Below are 15,336 nucleotides of genomic sequence, written 5' to 3'. Positions count from 1 at the left end.
AGAATAGAATAGAATAGAATAGAATAGAATAGAATAGGAATAGAATAGAATAGAATAGAATAGAATAGAATAGGAATAGGAATAGGAATAGGAATAGGAATAGGAATAGAATAGAATAGAATTGGAATTGAATAGAATAGAATAGGAATTGAATAGAATAGAATATCAGAATAAAGAATAGAATAAAGAATAGAATAAAATAAGAAATAGAAAGAATAGAAAAAGAAAGAATAGGAATAGGAATAGGAATAGGAATAGGAATAGGAATAGAATAGAATAGAATAGAATAGAATAGGAATTGAACAGAATAGAATAGAATAGGAATTGAATAGAATAGAATATCAGAATAAAGAATAGAATAAAATAAGAAATAGAAAGAATAGAAAAAGAAAGAATAGGAATAGGAATAGAATAGAATAGAATAGAATAGAATAGAATAGAATAGAATAGAATAGAATTCTTTATTGGCCAAGTGTGATTGGACACACAAGGAATTTGTCTTTGGTGCATATGCTCTCAGTGTACATAAAGGAAAAGATACATTTGTCACGAATCATAAGGTACAACACTTAATGATAGTCATAGGGTACAAATCATACTAGGAAACAATCAATGTAAATCATAAGGATACCAGCAACTAAGTTACAGTCATAGAGTCCTAAGTGGGAGGAGATGGGTGATAGGAACGATGAGAAGATTCATAATAATAGTAATGCAGACTTAGTAAATAGTTTGATAGTGCTGAGGCTGTACAGTGTTAAAACTGTACAAAGCCAAAGACATACGAAGAAAGGAAGAAGGCTTTAATTTTGAAGTATATATATATTGATTCGAATCTCTAGCGCTGCATAACGGAGCGAGCTCCCGTGACTTGTCCCAGCTTCTGCCAACCTAGCTGCACGTAAGCACGTCAAACTGCAAGTAGACAAATAGGATCCACCTTTGGTGGGAAGGGAACAGCGTTCCGTGCGCCTTCGGTGTTGAGTCATGCCGGCCACGTGACCACGGAGGCGTCTTCGGACAGCGCTGGCTCTTCGGCTTTGAAACGGAGATGAGCACCGCCCCCTAGAGTCGGGAACGACTAGCACATATGGACGAGGGGAACCTTGACCTTATATATTTTATAAGGTAAAAATCACAAATAACCTTTCGCTGCATTTGTAGAGAAGGAAGGGGAGGGAGACGGTACATCTTGCAATGTTGCTCTTTTTCCCTGAATGGTGCAGGGTATTTTTTTTGTGTGTGTGTGGGGGGGGGGTGTTTTGTTTTTGTTTTTTGTTGTTGTTCCTCTTTCTTTCCTTTTCATTGGCCTGCGACTCTCTTCGCCTACGCTGGCCCGCTGCATTTCGCCTTTAACAACTTTCTAAACTCCCGAGAAAGTGTGCAGGGCTTTGAATGAGGGGGGAAATAGTTGTCTGTTTCTTACCATGGTATGCTCAGCCACCATCGGCTAATCTATCTTTCATTTTGACCGACAAATGTGGAAAATCTGTATCTGTCTCCAACCGCTTGGGAGGCTTGATTAATCCACAAAAGGGCACCATTATCCAAAAAAAGAGGAACAGGGAGGGAGGGAGGGAGGGAGGGCGAAGGAAGCCGTGATTTGCAGAAGGAGGGTGCCTTTTAAACGATTGACTTTGTGGGTGAAGTCAAAAGCAAACACATTGGGGTCTTTAAAGAAAGGAAGAAAAAAAGAAATGGGGGAAGCAGGGAGGAGGTGGGCTTGGGAGGGGGAAAAAATAGGGGGCAACCAATCCAGAAAGCAGAGGGAGAAGTCATCCTTCTCCAAACGTCTCTCTTCCCTTCGTCTTCCAACTGGTTGACCTTCTTTGAGCTTCACCCATCTTAAATAAAATAGAATGAGCTGGAAGGGACCTTGGAGGTCTTCTAGTCCAGCCCCCTGCTCAACAGAAGACCCTATACTATAAGTGACTCTCTAGACTCGTCTGAAAAACATCGTCATGGAGCGCCCAAGATTTCTGGAGGCAACTTCTGTTCCACTAGTTAATTGTCCTCTATTGCCAGGGGAAATTTCACCCTGAGCTAATGAGGTCTTAGACCAACGGCTTTTCCAAACAGCATATCTTCAAGAAAGCGAAAGTAAGATCCAGTAACAAGTTCTAATTAAAACAAACTTTTTAATACAAAAATAAGAAAATAAACAAATCTATCTAATTGTTACATTTTGGCAAGTTTCTCCTTAGTTCTAGGTTGCCTCTCTCGTTGATTGATTTCCATCCATTAGTTTCTTGTCCTGCTTTGGAGAATAGGATAGGATAGGAAAGTGCTTTGGAGAATAGGATAGGATAGAATAGAATAGAATAACAGAGTTGGAAGGGACCTTGGAGGTCTTCTAGTCCAACCCTTTGCTCAGGTAGGAAACCCTACACCACTTCAGACAAATGGCTATCCAACATCTTCTTAAAAACGTTCAGTGTTATAGCATTCACAACTTCTGGAAGCAAGTTGTTCCACTGATTAATTGTTCTAACCGTCAGGAAATTTCTCCTTAGTTCTAGGTTGCTTCTCTCCTTGATTAGTTTCCACCCATTGCTTCTTGTTCTACTCTCAGGTGCTTTGGAGAATAGCTTGACTCCCTCTTCTTTGTGGCAACCCCTGAGATATCGGAAGACTGCTATCATGTCTCCCCTGGTCCTTCTTTTCATCAAACTAGACACACGCATGTTCCTGCAACCGTTCTTCATGTGTTTTAGTCTCCAGTCCCCTAATCATCTTTGTTGCTCTTCTCTGCATTCTTTCTAGAGTCTCCACATCTTTTCTACATGGTGGCGACCAGAACTGAATACAGTATTCCAAGTGTGGCCTTACCAAGGCATTATAAAGTGGTATTAACACTTCACGTGATCTTGATTCTATCCCTCTATTTATGCAGCCTAGGACTGTGTTGGCTTTTTTGGCAGCTGCTGCACACGGCTGGCTCATATTTAAATGGTTGCCCACTAGGACTCCAAGATCCATCTCACAGTTACTGCTATTGAGCCAGGTACCTCCTATACTGTCCCTGTGCATTTCGTTTTTTCTTGCCTAAATGTAGAACCTTACTTTTCCTAGTCCTTCTTTTCATTCAACTAGACATTCCCAGTTCCTGCAGCCGTTCTTCGTATGTTTTAGTCTCCAGTCCCCTAATCATCTTTGTCCCTCTTCTCTTAACTGAGCAAGAAATAGGTAGGTTTCTGTCATGTACAAATAAAGTCCTCCTGAACTCCATGGAATAGTTACCAAAAGTTGCCTCCATAGCATTCGAGTGCATCATTCTAGCCAGACATTCCACCTACTGACTGTAGAGGTACTACACCTTCCAGGATTCCCAGCTAGCACACGGACTCGGCATTCTGGACCTTGCAGTCCTTCTGTGCTTCCGGCAGGAACTAAGAATAGAATAGAATAAAATTCTTCATTGGCCAAATGTGATTGGACCCACAAGGAATTTGTGTTGGGTGCATAAGCTCTCCGTCTACGTAAGGAGAATAAAACGCATTTATCAATAATCAAAAGATACAACACTTAGTGATAGTCAAGGCACTAATAAGAGATCGAATTAGGAAACAATTAAAGACAATATCAATTGTAAAGATACAAGCAACATGGCTATAGCCATAAGTGGGAAGAGATAGGTACTCGGAAGGAAGAGAAGAACGATAGTAATACAGTCTTAGTAGATAATTTGACAGTGTTGTAGGAATTAGTTGTTTAGCAAAGTGATGGCGTTTGGGGGGAAAACTGTCCTTGTGTCTCGTTGTTCTGGTGTGCAGTGCCCTATAGCGTCCGTTTTTGCGGGGTAGAAGTTGAAACAAAACCTGATCTTGAACGGCTCATCCATATTTGGGGATTTCCCTGAATCCTTGACTTGTAGTTCCTCCGAAGAGAGTTTTACAGTAACGGAGAAGGGAAAACCTACTTAATTGATGGATGCAACCTGAAAGCTGAAAAAAGGGAGGAAGAAGACAGGAAAAACCAAAGGAGGGAAGAGGGGATTTAGCGGTAGCGGGTTTTTTTTTTTTGGCCAGAGCCATAATTAGATGTAAACAAGAGGCGTGAGGGGGCAGCTCCCAGCCCGGGCCCTCAATTGTGAAGGGATTAACTCTTAAATAAACTAATAAAAGGGAGCAGAGATTGCAGGACAGATACAAAGCAAGGCAAGACTTTCAAAGGATACCGAAGTCCGAATTTTCTGACAATGCCATTCAGAGGTTCCGCCAACAGAAAGGTAGAAAAATGTGCCCAGCTGGCATCTTTTCAACCACGCGATGTAAGAATCCTTTTTTCTTCCCCTCCCTTCCTGAGGGATGGGGGGGGGGGGGCGCGGGGAACTGGCCAGGTGGAGAGAGGTAAGATGGGACTTTGCTGGGACCCAGCACCCTCAAGTTGAAAACGTGAGGCTGGGGGCTTTATTTGAGGGGTCTCTTCGACTCTCAAATCTATCTGTTGGTCCTCGTGGTTTTTTTTAAAACCAGGGCTGGATTTCGGAGGACAACGGCGACTTTGGCTTCTTGGCTCCAGCTTTGTCCAACTGTATGTTTTGAGGTTGCTTAGCAGAAGTTAGCAGAAGGTGACTCAGTGGCTAAGACGTGGATCAGAAAGGTCGGCAGTTCGGCGGTTCGAATCCCTAGCACCTCATAACAGAGTGAGCTCCCAGCTTCTACCCACCTAGCAGTTCGAAAGCACTTTAAAAAATGCAAGTGGAAAAATAGGGACCACCTTTGGTGGGAAGGTCACAGCGTTTCGTGCACCTTCGGCGTTGAGTCATGGCGGCCACATGACCACAGAGATGTCTTCGGACAGCGCTGGCTCTTCAGCTTTGAACGGAGATGAGCACCGCCCCCTAGAGTCGGGAAGGAGTAGCACATATGTGCGAGGGGAGCCTTTACCTTTTAGCAGAAGTTGGGAAGGTGGGAGCTTCTGCCCAAGAGGGTCCTTTCCTTGAATGACAGAAAGTGGGGTGGAGTCAGGAGGTCCCCCAGACTCCATAATTTCTAACCTCAAGGTCTCAGGTTCAAGTTTTGATCTCCTCTTTAGGTAGAACCGAGTATGCTAAGATGAGAATCTAATCAAAGTCCCTGCTTAACTTCTGGATGGGCCTTTTGGAGCAATTGGCTAAGACTTCTCTTCCAGTGTCTTCTCCCCCTCCCCAAGTGCAGGGGGCCTCACCGAGCACCCTAAAAACCACCTCCCCTGTGCTTCCTCTTCCCCCCACTCTCCCCTCTTTTCAACGTCTCTTGATTTTCAGGTATTTAATTCGTGTTTTCGCACGGTTCAGTCTCCCTTTTCTTTTCCTGGCCATTCCATTCTTTATGTTTGGCTTTAATCCCAAGAGATCAGAGAGTTTAACCTTTTACGGGGTCCACTAAGAAGGGGGGGGGGTTGAAATACCTGGAATTTTGATTTGTGAGGGGGTCTCGCACAAACACCAATGACCAGCGGGAGACTTGAAGGGCGAACCGTGTTTGGGATGAGGCTGAATTTGTTGATTCTTGATTCAGCTACCAGCCAGGCGATCTACGGTGTCATTTTGCCCCCCCCCCCCGATTGCCAAAAGATTACTCCTGCTAGCAGTTGTTTTTGTAGCAGGGACAATGGAGAGGCCGTAGGAAGTAGCACAAGATTGAAAAAAGGAAACACATACACCCCTCCTAATCAGCGTGAGTCAAAGTTCATAAAGTTAGTCTGCGGGACTTAAAACCCAACTTGAAGTCATTTCCATTCCTTGGTTGAATTTGTGTGTGTTTGTGTGTGTCTGTGTGTGTATGTGTAGGGGGATTGCATGCGTGTCCTCGCACAAAACCGCCCCCTCCCCCAATCCCATTAATGAAATTCCCCCTCTGAGCATAAAGAGGGCAGAGGTCTCCATGGGGCGAACGGGAGAAAAGCTCAAAGGGCAGACAAGACAGAGAAACTCCGACGATGTGAACGTTGGTTAAAGCAGATTTAATTTCTCTCCGAGTCATTTGGCTTCTTTCCTCTGATGGCGGATAAAAAAGGCATTTGCCGCCCGTCCTTCTCCATCCTTTATTAACAGTTTTTTTTTCTGATCGGGAACTACAATTCCCAGCCTCCTGTGCTGTGGGTTGCAAGCTGAGTCAAAATTCCAGGTGTTTATTTCTACCCTAAGGACGGGAACCTAGGTGGCTCAGTGGCTAAGATGCTAAGATTGTCAATCAGAAAGGTCGGCAGTTCGGCGGTTCGAATCCCTAGCGCCGCGTAATGGGGTGAGCTCCCGTGACTTGTCCCAGCTTCTGCCAACTTAGCCGTTTGAAAGCAGGTCAAAATTGCAAGTAGAAAAATAGGGACCACCTTTGGTGGGAAGGGAACAGCGTTCTGTGCGCCTTCGGGCGTTGAGTCATGCAGGACACGTGACCACGGAGATGTCTTCGGACAGCGCTGGCTCTTCGGCTTTGAAACGGACATGAGCACCGCCCCCTAGAGTCAGGAACGACTAGCACATATGTGCGAGGGGAACCTTTACCCAAAATCAGAATGGAAGCCGGCGATTTGGCCCGCCTTATTAGTTTCCACCCATTGCTTCTTGTTCTACCCTCAGGTGCCTTGGAGAACAGTTTGACTCCCTCTTCTTTGTGGCAACCCCTGAGATATTGGAAGACTGCTATCATGTCTCCCCTAGTCCTTCTTTCTCTTAAGCTAGACATACCTAGTTCCTGCAACCGTTCTTCATATGTTTTAGTCTCCAGTCCCCTCATCCTCTTTGTTGCTCTTCTCTGCACTCTTTCTAGAGTCTCCACATCTTTTTTACATCGTGGCGACCAGAACTGAGTGCAGTATTCCAAGTGTGGCCTTACCAAGGCCTTATAAAGTGGTATTAACACCTCACGTGATCTTGATTTTACTAATAAAGACTTGCTGGCACTAAAGCATTAGTAGGTGCCAATCAGAAGGGTGGGTTTGCTTCCCCAAACTCACTCCTCAGGAAGCTCCTGGGGTCACCAAGACCCCAACGTAGCCTGCAGTCCTTTACAGCTTCTCTCTCTCTCTTTTTTTTTTTTCCAAAAAGCACTTTTTAAATACCCCAAGGGGTGTTTTTAAAAAGCAAGAGGGATTTTTTTTTTGTCGCTCATAATTGCAGTGTGCAAAAACATGGGGATCTATTGTGCCATTCCCAGGGGGCTGTTTAGTTAGGCTTCCCGCCGGTATCCAGGAAAAATAAATCCGGAGTGTTTAACATCCCTTTATCTTAATTGCTCCATCAAGATAACTCGGCAGCTCTGGTGCTGCTCAGCCGGAGTTTTCCTCCCTTTTATTTTATTTATTCGGTTAGTTTGTCAAACATGTAGGAGATCATAGGAATAAGAATAAACATGGACAGGAACAGAGGAAATGAGTATAAATAGATAGGGACAGTAGGACAGGGACGGTAGGCATGCTGGTGCGCTTAAGCACGCCCCCTTTACGGACCTCTTGGGAATGGGGGTGAGGTCCATGGTAGACAGTTAGAGATTGAAGCTGCAGGGGTTAGACGAAGTAACAACGGAGTCTGATAGACCATCCCAGGCGTTGACCCCTCTGTTGCTGACGTCATATTTTCTGCAATCGAGTTTGGAGTGGTTTGCCTTGAGTTTGTATCTATTGTTTGCCCGTGTATTATTGCGGTTGAAGCTGACGTTGTCGTTGACAGGTAGGACGTTGTAGCAGGCAATTTTGTGTACTACGCTTACGTCAGACCGTAGGCGGCGTAGTTCTAAGTTGTCTAAGGCCCAAATTTCAACCCTGGTGGCATAAGGGATTCTATTGCGAGCAGAGGAGTGGAGGACTCTTCTCGTGAGATACCTCTGGACTCGCCCGATTGTATTAACGTCCGATATACAGTGTGGATTCCAAGCAGACGAGGCTGTATTCGAGGATTGGTCTGGCAAAGGTTTTGTATGCCCTAGTTTGCAGTACAATGTTACGGGAGAAGAAGCTTCTCAAAATTAGGTTAACAACTCTTAATGCCTTTTTTGGCAATGCTGTTACAGTGGGCTCGGGGGCTTAGATTTTTCCTCTTTCCTTCTTTGAACTCATTTACGGAGCTCTTCCGACAGTCCAGGTTTCTTGTTAAACTAACAATGGCTGCTAAAGTCCTTGTTCTCCGTCGTCTCTAGAAGAATAAATAGGGGCGTGCGTTTAGCGTTTACCAAAAAGGATTCAGATGGTCACAAGCCTGAGTCACCCTCCTGGGCTCGATCTCGGCTTCTGTCTGCAAACAGGGGGTGGGGGGACTGCGTCTGGGCCGGCTGTGAATGCTCAATTAAGCTTGCCTTTGGCCAAGCTGTCAGTGTATTTTGGAACGAGACACCCTAATGGACTTGACTCGGAAATCTTGACCCGCTTGGTGGTGTTTCTCTCCCCCCCCCCCGTTAAAACAAACTCATTAAACTTGTCAACACTCATTAAGTGTTTTAAACGATGAACCAGAGGAATAGCTCCGTGGAGCTGCTGGGGAAGAAAGACAATTCCCGTTGTGGAGCAGGGAATGAAAAGGAGAGAGAGGGAGAGAGGGAGGGAGAGACAGGAGAAAGAAAGAGAGAGAAAAGAGAGAGAAAGAGAGAGAAAGGAGAGTAGAAGAGAGAGGAGAAAGAAAGAAAGAGAGAGAGAGAGGATAAGAGAAAAAGAGAGAGAAAGAAAAAGAGAGAGAAAGAGAGAGAGGAAAAGAAAAAGAGAGAGAAAGAGAGAGAGAATGAGAGAAAGAGGGAAAAGAGAAAGGAGAGAGAAAGAGAGACGGAGAGAGACAGAGAAAGGGAGAAAGAAAGAGAGAAAGAGAAAGCTAGAAAGAAAGAGAGAGAAAGAGAGAGAGAAAAGGGAAACAGAGAGAAAGCGAGAGAGAGGAAAAGAGAGAAAGAGAGAAAGAGAGAGAGAATGAAAGAAAGAGCGGGAAAAGAGAAAGAGAGACAGAGAAAGGAGGGAAAAAGAGAAATAGAGAGAGAAGGGTAGAGAGAGATAGAAAGAGAAAAAAGAGAGAAAGTGAGAATGAAAGAAAGAGAGAGAAAAGAGAAAGGAGAGAGAGAAAGAGAGATGGAGAGAGACAGAGAAAGGGAGAAAAAATGAGAGAAAGAGAAAGCTAGAAAAAGAGAGAGAGAAAGAGAGAGAGAAAAGGGAAAGAGAGAGTGAAAGAGAGAATGAAAGAAAGAGAGAGAAAAGAGAAAGAGATAAAGAGAGAGGGAGACAGAGAAAGGAAGAAAGAAAGAGAGATATAGAAAGAGAGAAAAGAGAGAGAGAATGAAGAGAGAAAAGAGAGAGAGAAAGAGAGAGAATGAAAGAAAGAGAGAGAAAAGAGAGAGAGAGAAAGAGAAAGGAGGGAAAAAGAGAAATAGAGAGAGAAGGGTAGAGAGAGAGAGAAAGAGAAAAAAGAGAAAAAAGAGAGAAAGTGAGAATGAAAGAAAGAGAGAGAAAAGAGAAAGGAGAGAGAAAGAGAGACGGAGAGAGACAGAGAAAGGGAGAAAAATGAGAGAAAGAGAAAGCTAGAAAGAGAGAGAGAAAGAGAGAGAGAAAAGGGAAAAAGAGAGTGAAAGAGAGAATGAAAGAAAGAGAGAGAAAAGAGAAAGAGATAAAGAGAGAGGGAGACAGAGAAAGGAAGAGAGAAAGAGCGATATAGAAAGAGAGAAAAGAGAGAGAAAGAGAGAATGAAGAGAGAAAAGAGAGAGAAAGAGGGAGAATGAAAGAGAGAGAGAGAGAAAGAGAAAGAGAGAGAGAAATTAGCTCGAAAGAGGAATGCAAACAGGTTTTCCCGCTTCAAAACCTCTCCAGAATTTACCTGCCAAAATCCAAGCATCGAAATGCCTCAAAAACCCTGTCCAAATATTGTCCCTCTTCCGTGTCTCTTAATATTCCGTATACAAACCAGGCAGCGGTTTTATCTCTCTCTGCCTTGCTCAATGGTTCACACAGGAATGTTGTGTGGCATGGGGGCGGGAGGGGGGGAATGTGTGTGCCAAACACGAGGAAGTGAGCCACAGATGTGCCCTGCGAAGCAATCGTTCCAAAAGTTGTTTTTAACGGCGGTTGTCTTGTAGGAACAGACATTTTTACAGTCAACACAACCAACCACTGGTTTAATATCTCTGTGTGTGTGTCTGTGTCTGTGTGTGGGTCTGTGTGTATCTTACAGGGCTGGCGAACCGTTCACCCCTGGCTAAATGCATGCGTGCGTCTCGGATGGGATTCTCGCTAAGCTCTGGGGGTGAACTGGCCTGATATTCTGATGCCCCAACATCGTTAGGAAAAGAAATCGGAATATTTCTAGACTTGCTTCAAATGTCTCTTTGGGGTTTGTCGTTTGACTGTGCTTTGTTCAAGGGCTGCTGTTCGTTTGGGGCAGGGAAAGAGGTGATTCAGTGGCTAAGACCCTGAGCTGGCCGATCAGAAAGGTCGGCAGTTCGGCGGTTCGAATCCTAGCACCACGTAACGGAGGGAGCTCCCGCAACTTGTCCCAGCTTCGGCCAACCTAGCAGTTGCAAAGCACGTAAAAAAATGCAAGTAGAAAAATAGGAACCACCTTTGGTGGGAAGGGAACAGCATTTCATGCGCCTTCGGCATTGAGTCATGCCGGCCACGTGACCACAAAGACGTCTTCGGACAGCGCTAACTCTTCAGCTTTGAAACGGAGATGAGCACCGCCCCCTAGAGTCGGGAACAGCTAGCACATATGTACAAGGGGATAATTGAAGGAGAAAATTGGGTCTTATGTAAAATAAGATCCCTTTTTCTGCTTTTCCATGGTGAGATAAATTTGCGTACGATAGACTGCCGAGTCTCCGATTAGAAACTTCATTGAGGACCAAATCTATTTTGTTTTGTTTTTAAAAAGTAATTCTGGCTAAGATGGATTTTTAAAAATGATATTATGGTGGGTTGGGATACATTGAGCTGGACACCGGACTGCCCTGAATTCTAGTAGGGACGGAGTTCCTTTGGGTCGGTTTTACTTATGAAATGTATTTATTAAACACATTTTATAAGGCTGCCCAATTCTCCCCTACAGATGTCTCCAGGCCTGCAGGAGCCAAATAAGAATTTGTTGTTGTTTTTTAAAATCGAATTGCAGCTAGAAAAATAGCTGAGAGAAAAGAAACGCCTGATAGTCAAACGATCCTAGAATTGAGAGCAGACAATCTTTATAATAACGAAAGAATAGTGATTTATCCCTAACATAGAGTGATAAACTAGAGGGATCAATGAAGAGCATTGCTCTTAACGCAATCCTGAATTTAATTTTTATTTTTCCCTCACTGAAGAAAAATTAAAGAAAGTAGCCAATAAGAAAAATATCAGAGGGAATACTGCCGTGTGAAATATTTCTGTTTCCCTTACAATGTTTCCTGAAATCTCCTCTTTTCAAATAAATAAGATAGTCAACTTTCCTGTTAACACATTCTTTCTTTCTTTTTCTTCCTTCCTTCTTTCTCTCTTTCTTTCTTTTTCCTTCCTTCTTTCTCTCATTCTTTTTCTTTCTTTCCTTCTTTCTCTCCTTCTTTCTTTCTTTTTCTTTCCCTTTCTCTCTCTCTGTCTTTCTTTTTCTTTCCTTCTTTCTCTTTCTTTTTCTTTCCTTCCTTCTCTCTCTCTTTCTTCTTTCTTTTTTCTTTTCTTTCTTTTTCTTTCCTTCCTTCTTTCTCTCTTTCTTCTTTCTTTTTTCTTTTCTTTCTTTTTCTTTCCTTCCTTCTCTCTCTCTCTTTTTCTTTTTCTTTCCTTCTCTCTCTCTCTCTTTCTTTTTCTTTCCTTCCTTCTCTCTCTCTTTCTTCTTTCTTTTTTCTTTTCTTTCTTTTTCTTTCCTTCCTTCTCTCTCTCTTTTTCTTTTTCTTTCCTTCTCTCTCTCTTTCTTTTTCTTTCCTTCCTACCTTATGTCTCTCTTTCTTTTTCTTTCCTTCCTTCCTTCTTTCTTTCTTTCTTTCTTTCTTTCTTTCTCTTTACTTCCTTATCTCTCTGTGTGTATTTCTCTTTCTTTTTCTTTCCTTCCTTCCTTCTCTTTCTTTCTTTTTCTTCCTCCATTCTCTCTCTCTCTCTCTTCTTTCCTTCCTTCTCTCTCTCTCTCTCTCTCTCTTTTGCTTGATTGTTAATTCTATCTCCACACATCTCTCTGCAGAAAAGATCTTGTGAAAGGAAAACGCAAGTCTTTGGTTTTGTTTTTTTAAAGGATGCTGGGCTTTTCTGAACCTTTTCAAGACTTCTCCCCCCCCCTCCTTCCTTTTTCTTTTTATACATACAGAAATTTCTCTCCTCCTCCTCCTCCTCTGTTTTGTGTGTGTGTGTATATATATATAAAACAGACCTTCTGTTGGTCTTTTGACAATGAGAGTATCGACTATTCAACTGGATTGATTAACTCTCCGAAAAAGTTTATTAAGAGAGCCGAAAACAAAGGCGGAGAGGTTTGGCACAGGCCTGTCTGTTTTATAGACTCGGGTCCATTGTCCGCTTTAAAGAGCGACGCCTGAGTAGTTTTCAATGACTGCATTTCTTTGGAGTGACAAGGCCCAAAAAAAAGGGGGGGGGAGGAAAAGTACGGCTTTTCTTTTCTCTCTGAATTCCCGCCCTCCCTCCCTTTCTGGCTCCTTCCCTTCATGGCTCCTGCATTAATGGACATCTGCAGTTTTGGAGAAGGGAAGGGGGGCAGTGAAACACCCCCTCCCCCGTTTTTCTCTTCTCCGGACGCCCTTCCCCTCCCCAACCTCAAGGCCAAACCTCTCTCCTCCACCATATGTTCCCCATCAGGCTCCCCCAAATTTCCACCCTGTCATCGTGTCGTGGCGGGGCAGCCAGATAAACCCTGCCATTTCCCTGGTAGGAATATCGCAGAGGGTACCCTGCACGGCGGGGCAGTGACGGCAGCCCTTAGACTTATAGACCGCTTCACAGTTGCTTCACAGCCCTCTCTAAGCGGTTTACAGAGTCAGCCTCTTGCTTCCTCCCTCCTAACAATCTGGGTCCTCATTTGACCCACCTCAGAAGGACGGAAGGCTGAGTCAACCTGGAGCCGGTCGGTCAGGATCGAACTCCTGACAGTGGGCAGAGATAACTGCATTCTAACAAATATTGTTAGGAAGAGAAGGAAGGAAGGAAGGAAAGAAGGGAAAGGAAGGAAGGAAGGAAGGAAGGAAGGAAGGAAGGAAGGAAGGAAGGAAGGAAGAGCACTTACTTACAGTATATACTGCTTCACAGCCTGCAATAACTGCATCCTAACCAATATTGTTAGGAAGAGAAGGAAGGAAGGAAGGAAGGAAGGAAGGAAGGAAGGAAGGGCAAGCACTTACTTACAATATATACTGCTTCACAGCCTGCAATAACCGCATTCTAAGCAATATTGTTAGGAAGAGAAGGAAGGAAGGAAGGAAGGAAGGAAGGAAGGAAGGAAGGAAGGAAGGAAAGAAGGGAGGAAGGAAGGAAGGAAGGGTACTTACTTACATTATATACGGCTTCATAGTGCTTTTACAGCCCCCTCTAAGCGGTTGACAGAGTCAGCCTCTTGCCCCCAACAATCTGGGTCCCCATTTTACCCACCTCGGAAGGATGGAAGGCTGAGTCAACCTGGAGCCGGTCAGTCAGGATCGAACTCCTGGCAGTGGGCAGAGTCAGCCTACAATAACTGCATTCTAACCAATATTGTTAGGAAGAGAAGGAAGGAAGGAAGGAAGGAAGGAAGGAAGGAAGGAAGGAAGGAAGGAAGGAAGGAAGGAAGGAAGGAAGAGCACTTCGACATATATTGCTTCATAGTGCGTTTACAGCCCTCTCTAAGCGGTTTATAGAGTCAGCATCTTGCCCCCAACAATCTGGGTCCAATCAGTCAGGATCGAACTCCTGGCAGTGGGCAGAGTCAGCCTACAATAACTGCATTCTAACCAATATTGTTAGGAAGAGAAGGAAGGAAGGAAGGAAGGAAGGAAGGAAGGAAGGAAGGAAGGAAGGAAGGAAGGAAGGAAGGAAGGAAGAGCACTTCGACATATATTGCTTCATAGTGCGTTTACAGCCCTCTCTAAGCGGTTTATAGAGTCAGCATCTTGCCCCCAACAATCTGGGTCCAACCTGGAGCCGGTCAGTCAGGATCGAACTCCTGACAGTGGGCAGAGTCAGCCTGCAATAACTGCATTCTAACCAATATTGTTAGGAAGAGAAGGAAGGAAGGAAGGAAGGAAGGAAGGAAGGAAGGAAGGGCACTTAGACTTATATAACCACTTCACAGTGCTTCACAGCCCTCTCTAAGTGGTTTATAGAGTCAGCATCTTCTCCCCCCCCCTCCCCAACTACAACCTGAGTCCTCATTATGCCCAACTTGGAAGGATGGGAGGCTGAATCAACCTTGAGCCTGGTGAGATTCTCACTGCCAAATTGCAGTCAGCTGGCAGTCAGCAGAAGTAGCCTGCGGTACCTCACTCTAACCGCTGCGCCACCTCAGCTCTCTGTTTTGGAAATGGGATGGAAGGAAAGTTGGTTACTTCATTGTGATTTTTAGCGAAAACAGGTAACGGCAATTTGAAACGCTGTCCTTTTGCCCATCCGTCCTTGGCACCTTTGCGGCCGTGGATACAGAAAGAACACGCATACGTATTCTTCAACTTACGACGACGACTGAGCCTGACGTTTCTGTGGCTAAGTGAGACAGCTGTGAAGTCAATTCCCCTCCCTCCCTCCCTCCCCCCCCATTTTACGATCTCTCTTGCCCACCGTTGTTCAGCGAATCGCTGCGGTTGCCAAGTTAGCAAAACGGTTGTTAAGCGAATCTGATTTCCTCGTTGACTTTGCCGGTCAGAAGGGCGCAAAAGGGGGAATTGCGGGACACTGCGTGCGTCGTAAATACGAGCCAGTTGACAAAGCGTCTGAATTTCAATCCTGTGACTGCGGAGATGCTGCAATGGTTGCGTGAAAAATGGTCATAAGTCACTCCTTGACGGAGTTAGTAGGCCCACCAACCAAGTGGAACATCTCCCCTTCAACTTTCTGTAGCACCATGTCTGGTACCTCCATGGCGAATACTTCACTTCTTCCAGGAACTGATACGAAGCCCTCCAGCTGTTCAACCGTAGCTCGCTTTGGGGGCGTGATGGGGATGGCTGCCCGACATCTGTTTTTCATACCAAATTGCCGTCTCATTTTATCTTGCATTTGTTTTTAAGAGGTTTATTTTGGGAGGGTTTTTGGGGGCGGGGGGAAAGTGAGATATAAGTGCGATTTTAAAAAGTAAATAAATACGAGATAATATCTCAACCTCCTCAAGATGATAAGAGTGCCATAACGTCCTGTGGAGATCTGTTGATGCTTTCATATTTTAGAGGAAACATTCAAAAAAAAAAGGGAGGATAAAAGGTTATATTTCATACTTATTCCTTCTGGCCTTCA

This window comes from Natrix helvetica (genome assembly GCF_964273705.1).
Source record: "Natrix helvetica genome assembly, chromosome: 5".
NCBI classification, from domain to species: Eukaryota; Metazoa; Chordata; class Lepidosauria; order Squamata; family Natricidae; genus Natrix; species Natrix helvetica.
This window is presented reverse-complemented; position numbering follows the sequence as displayed.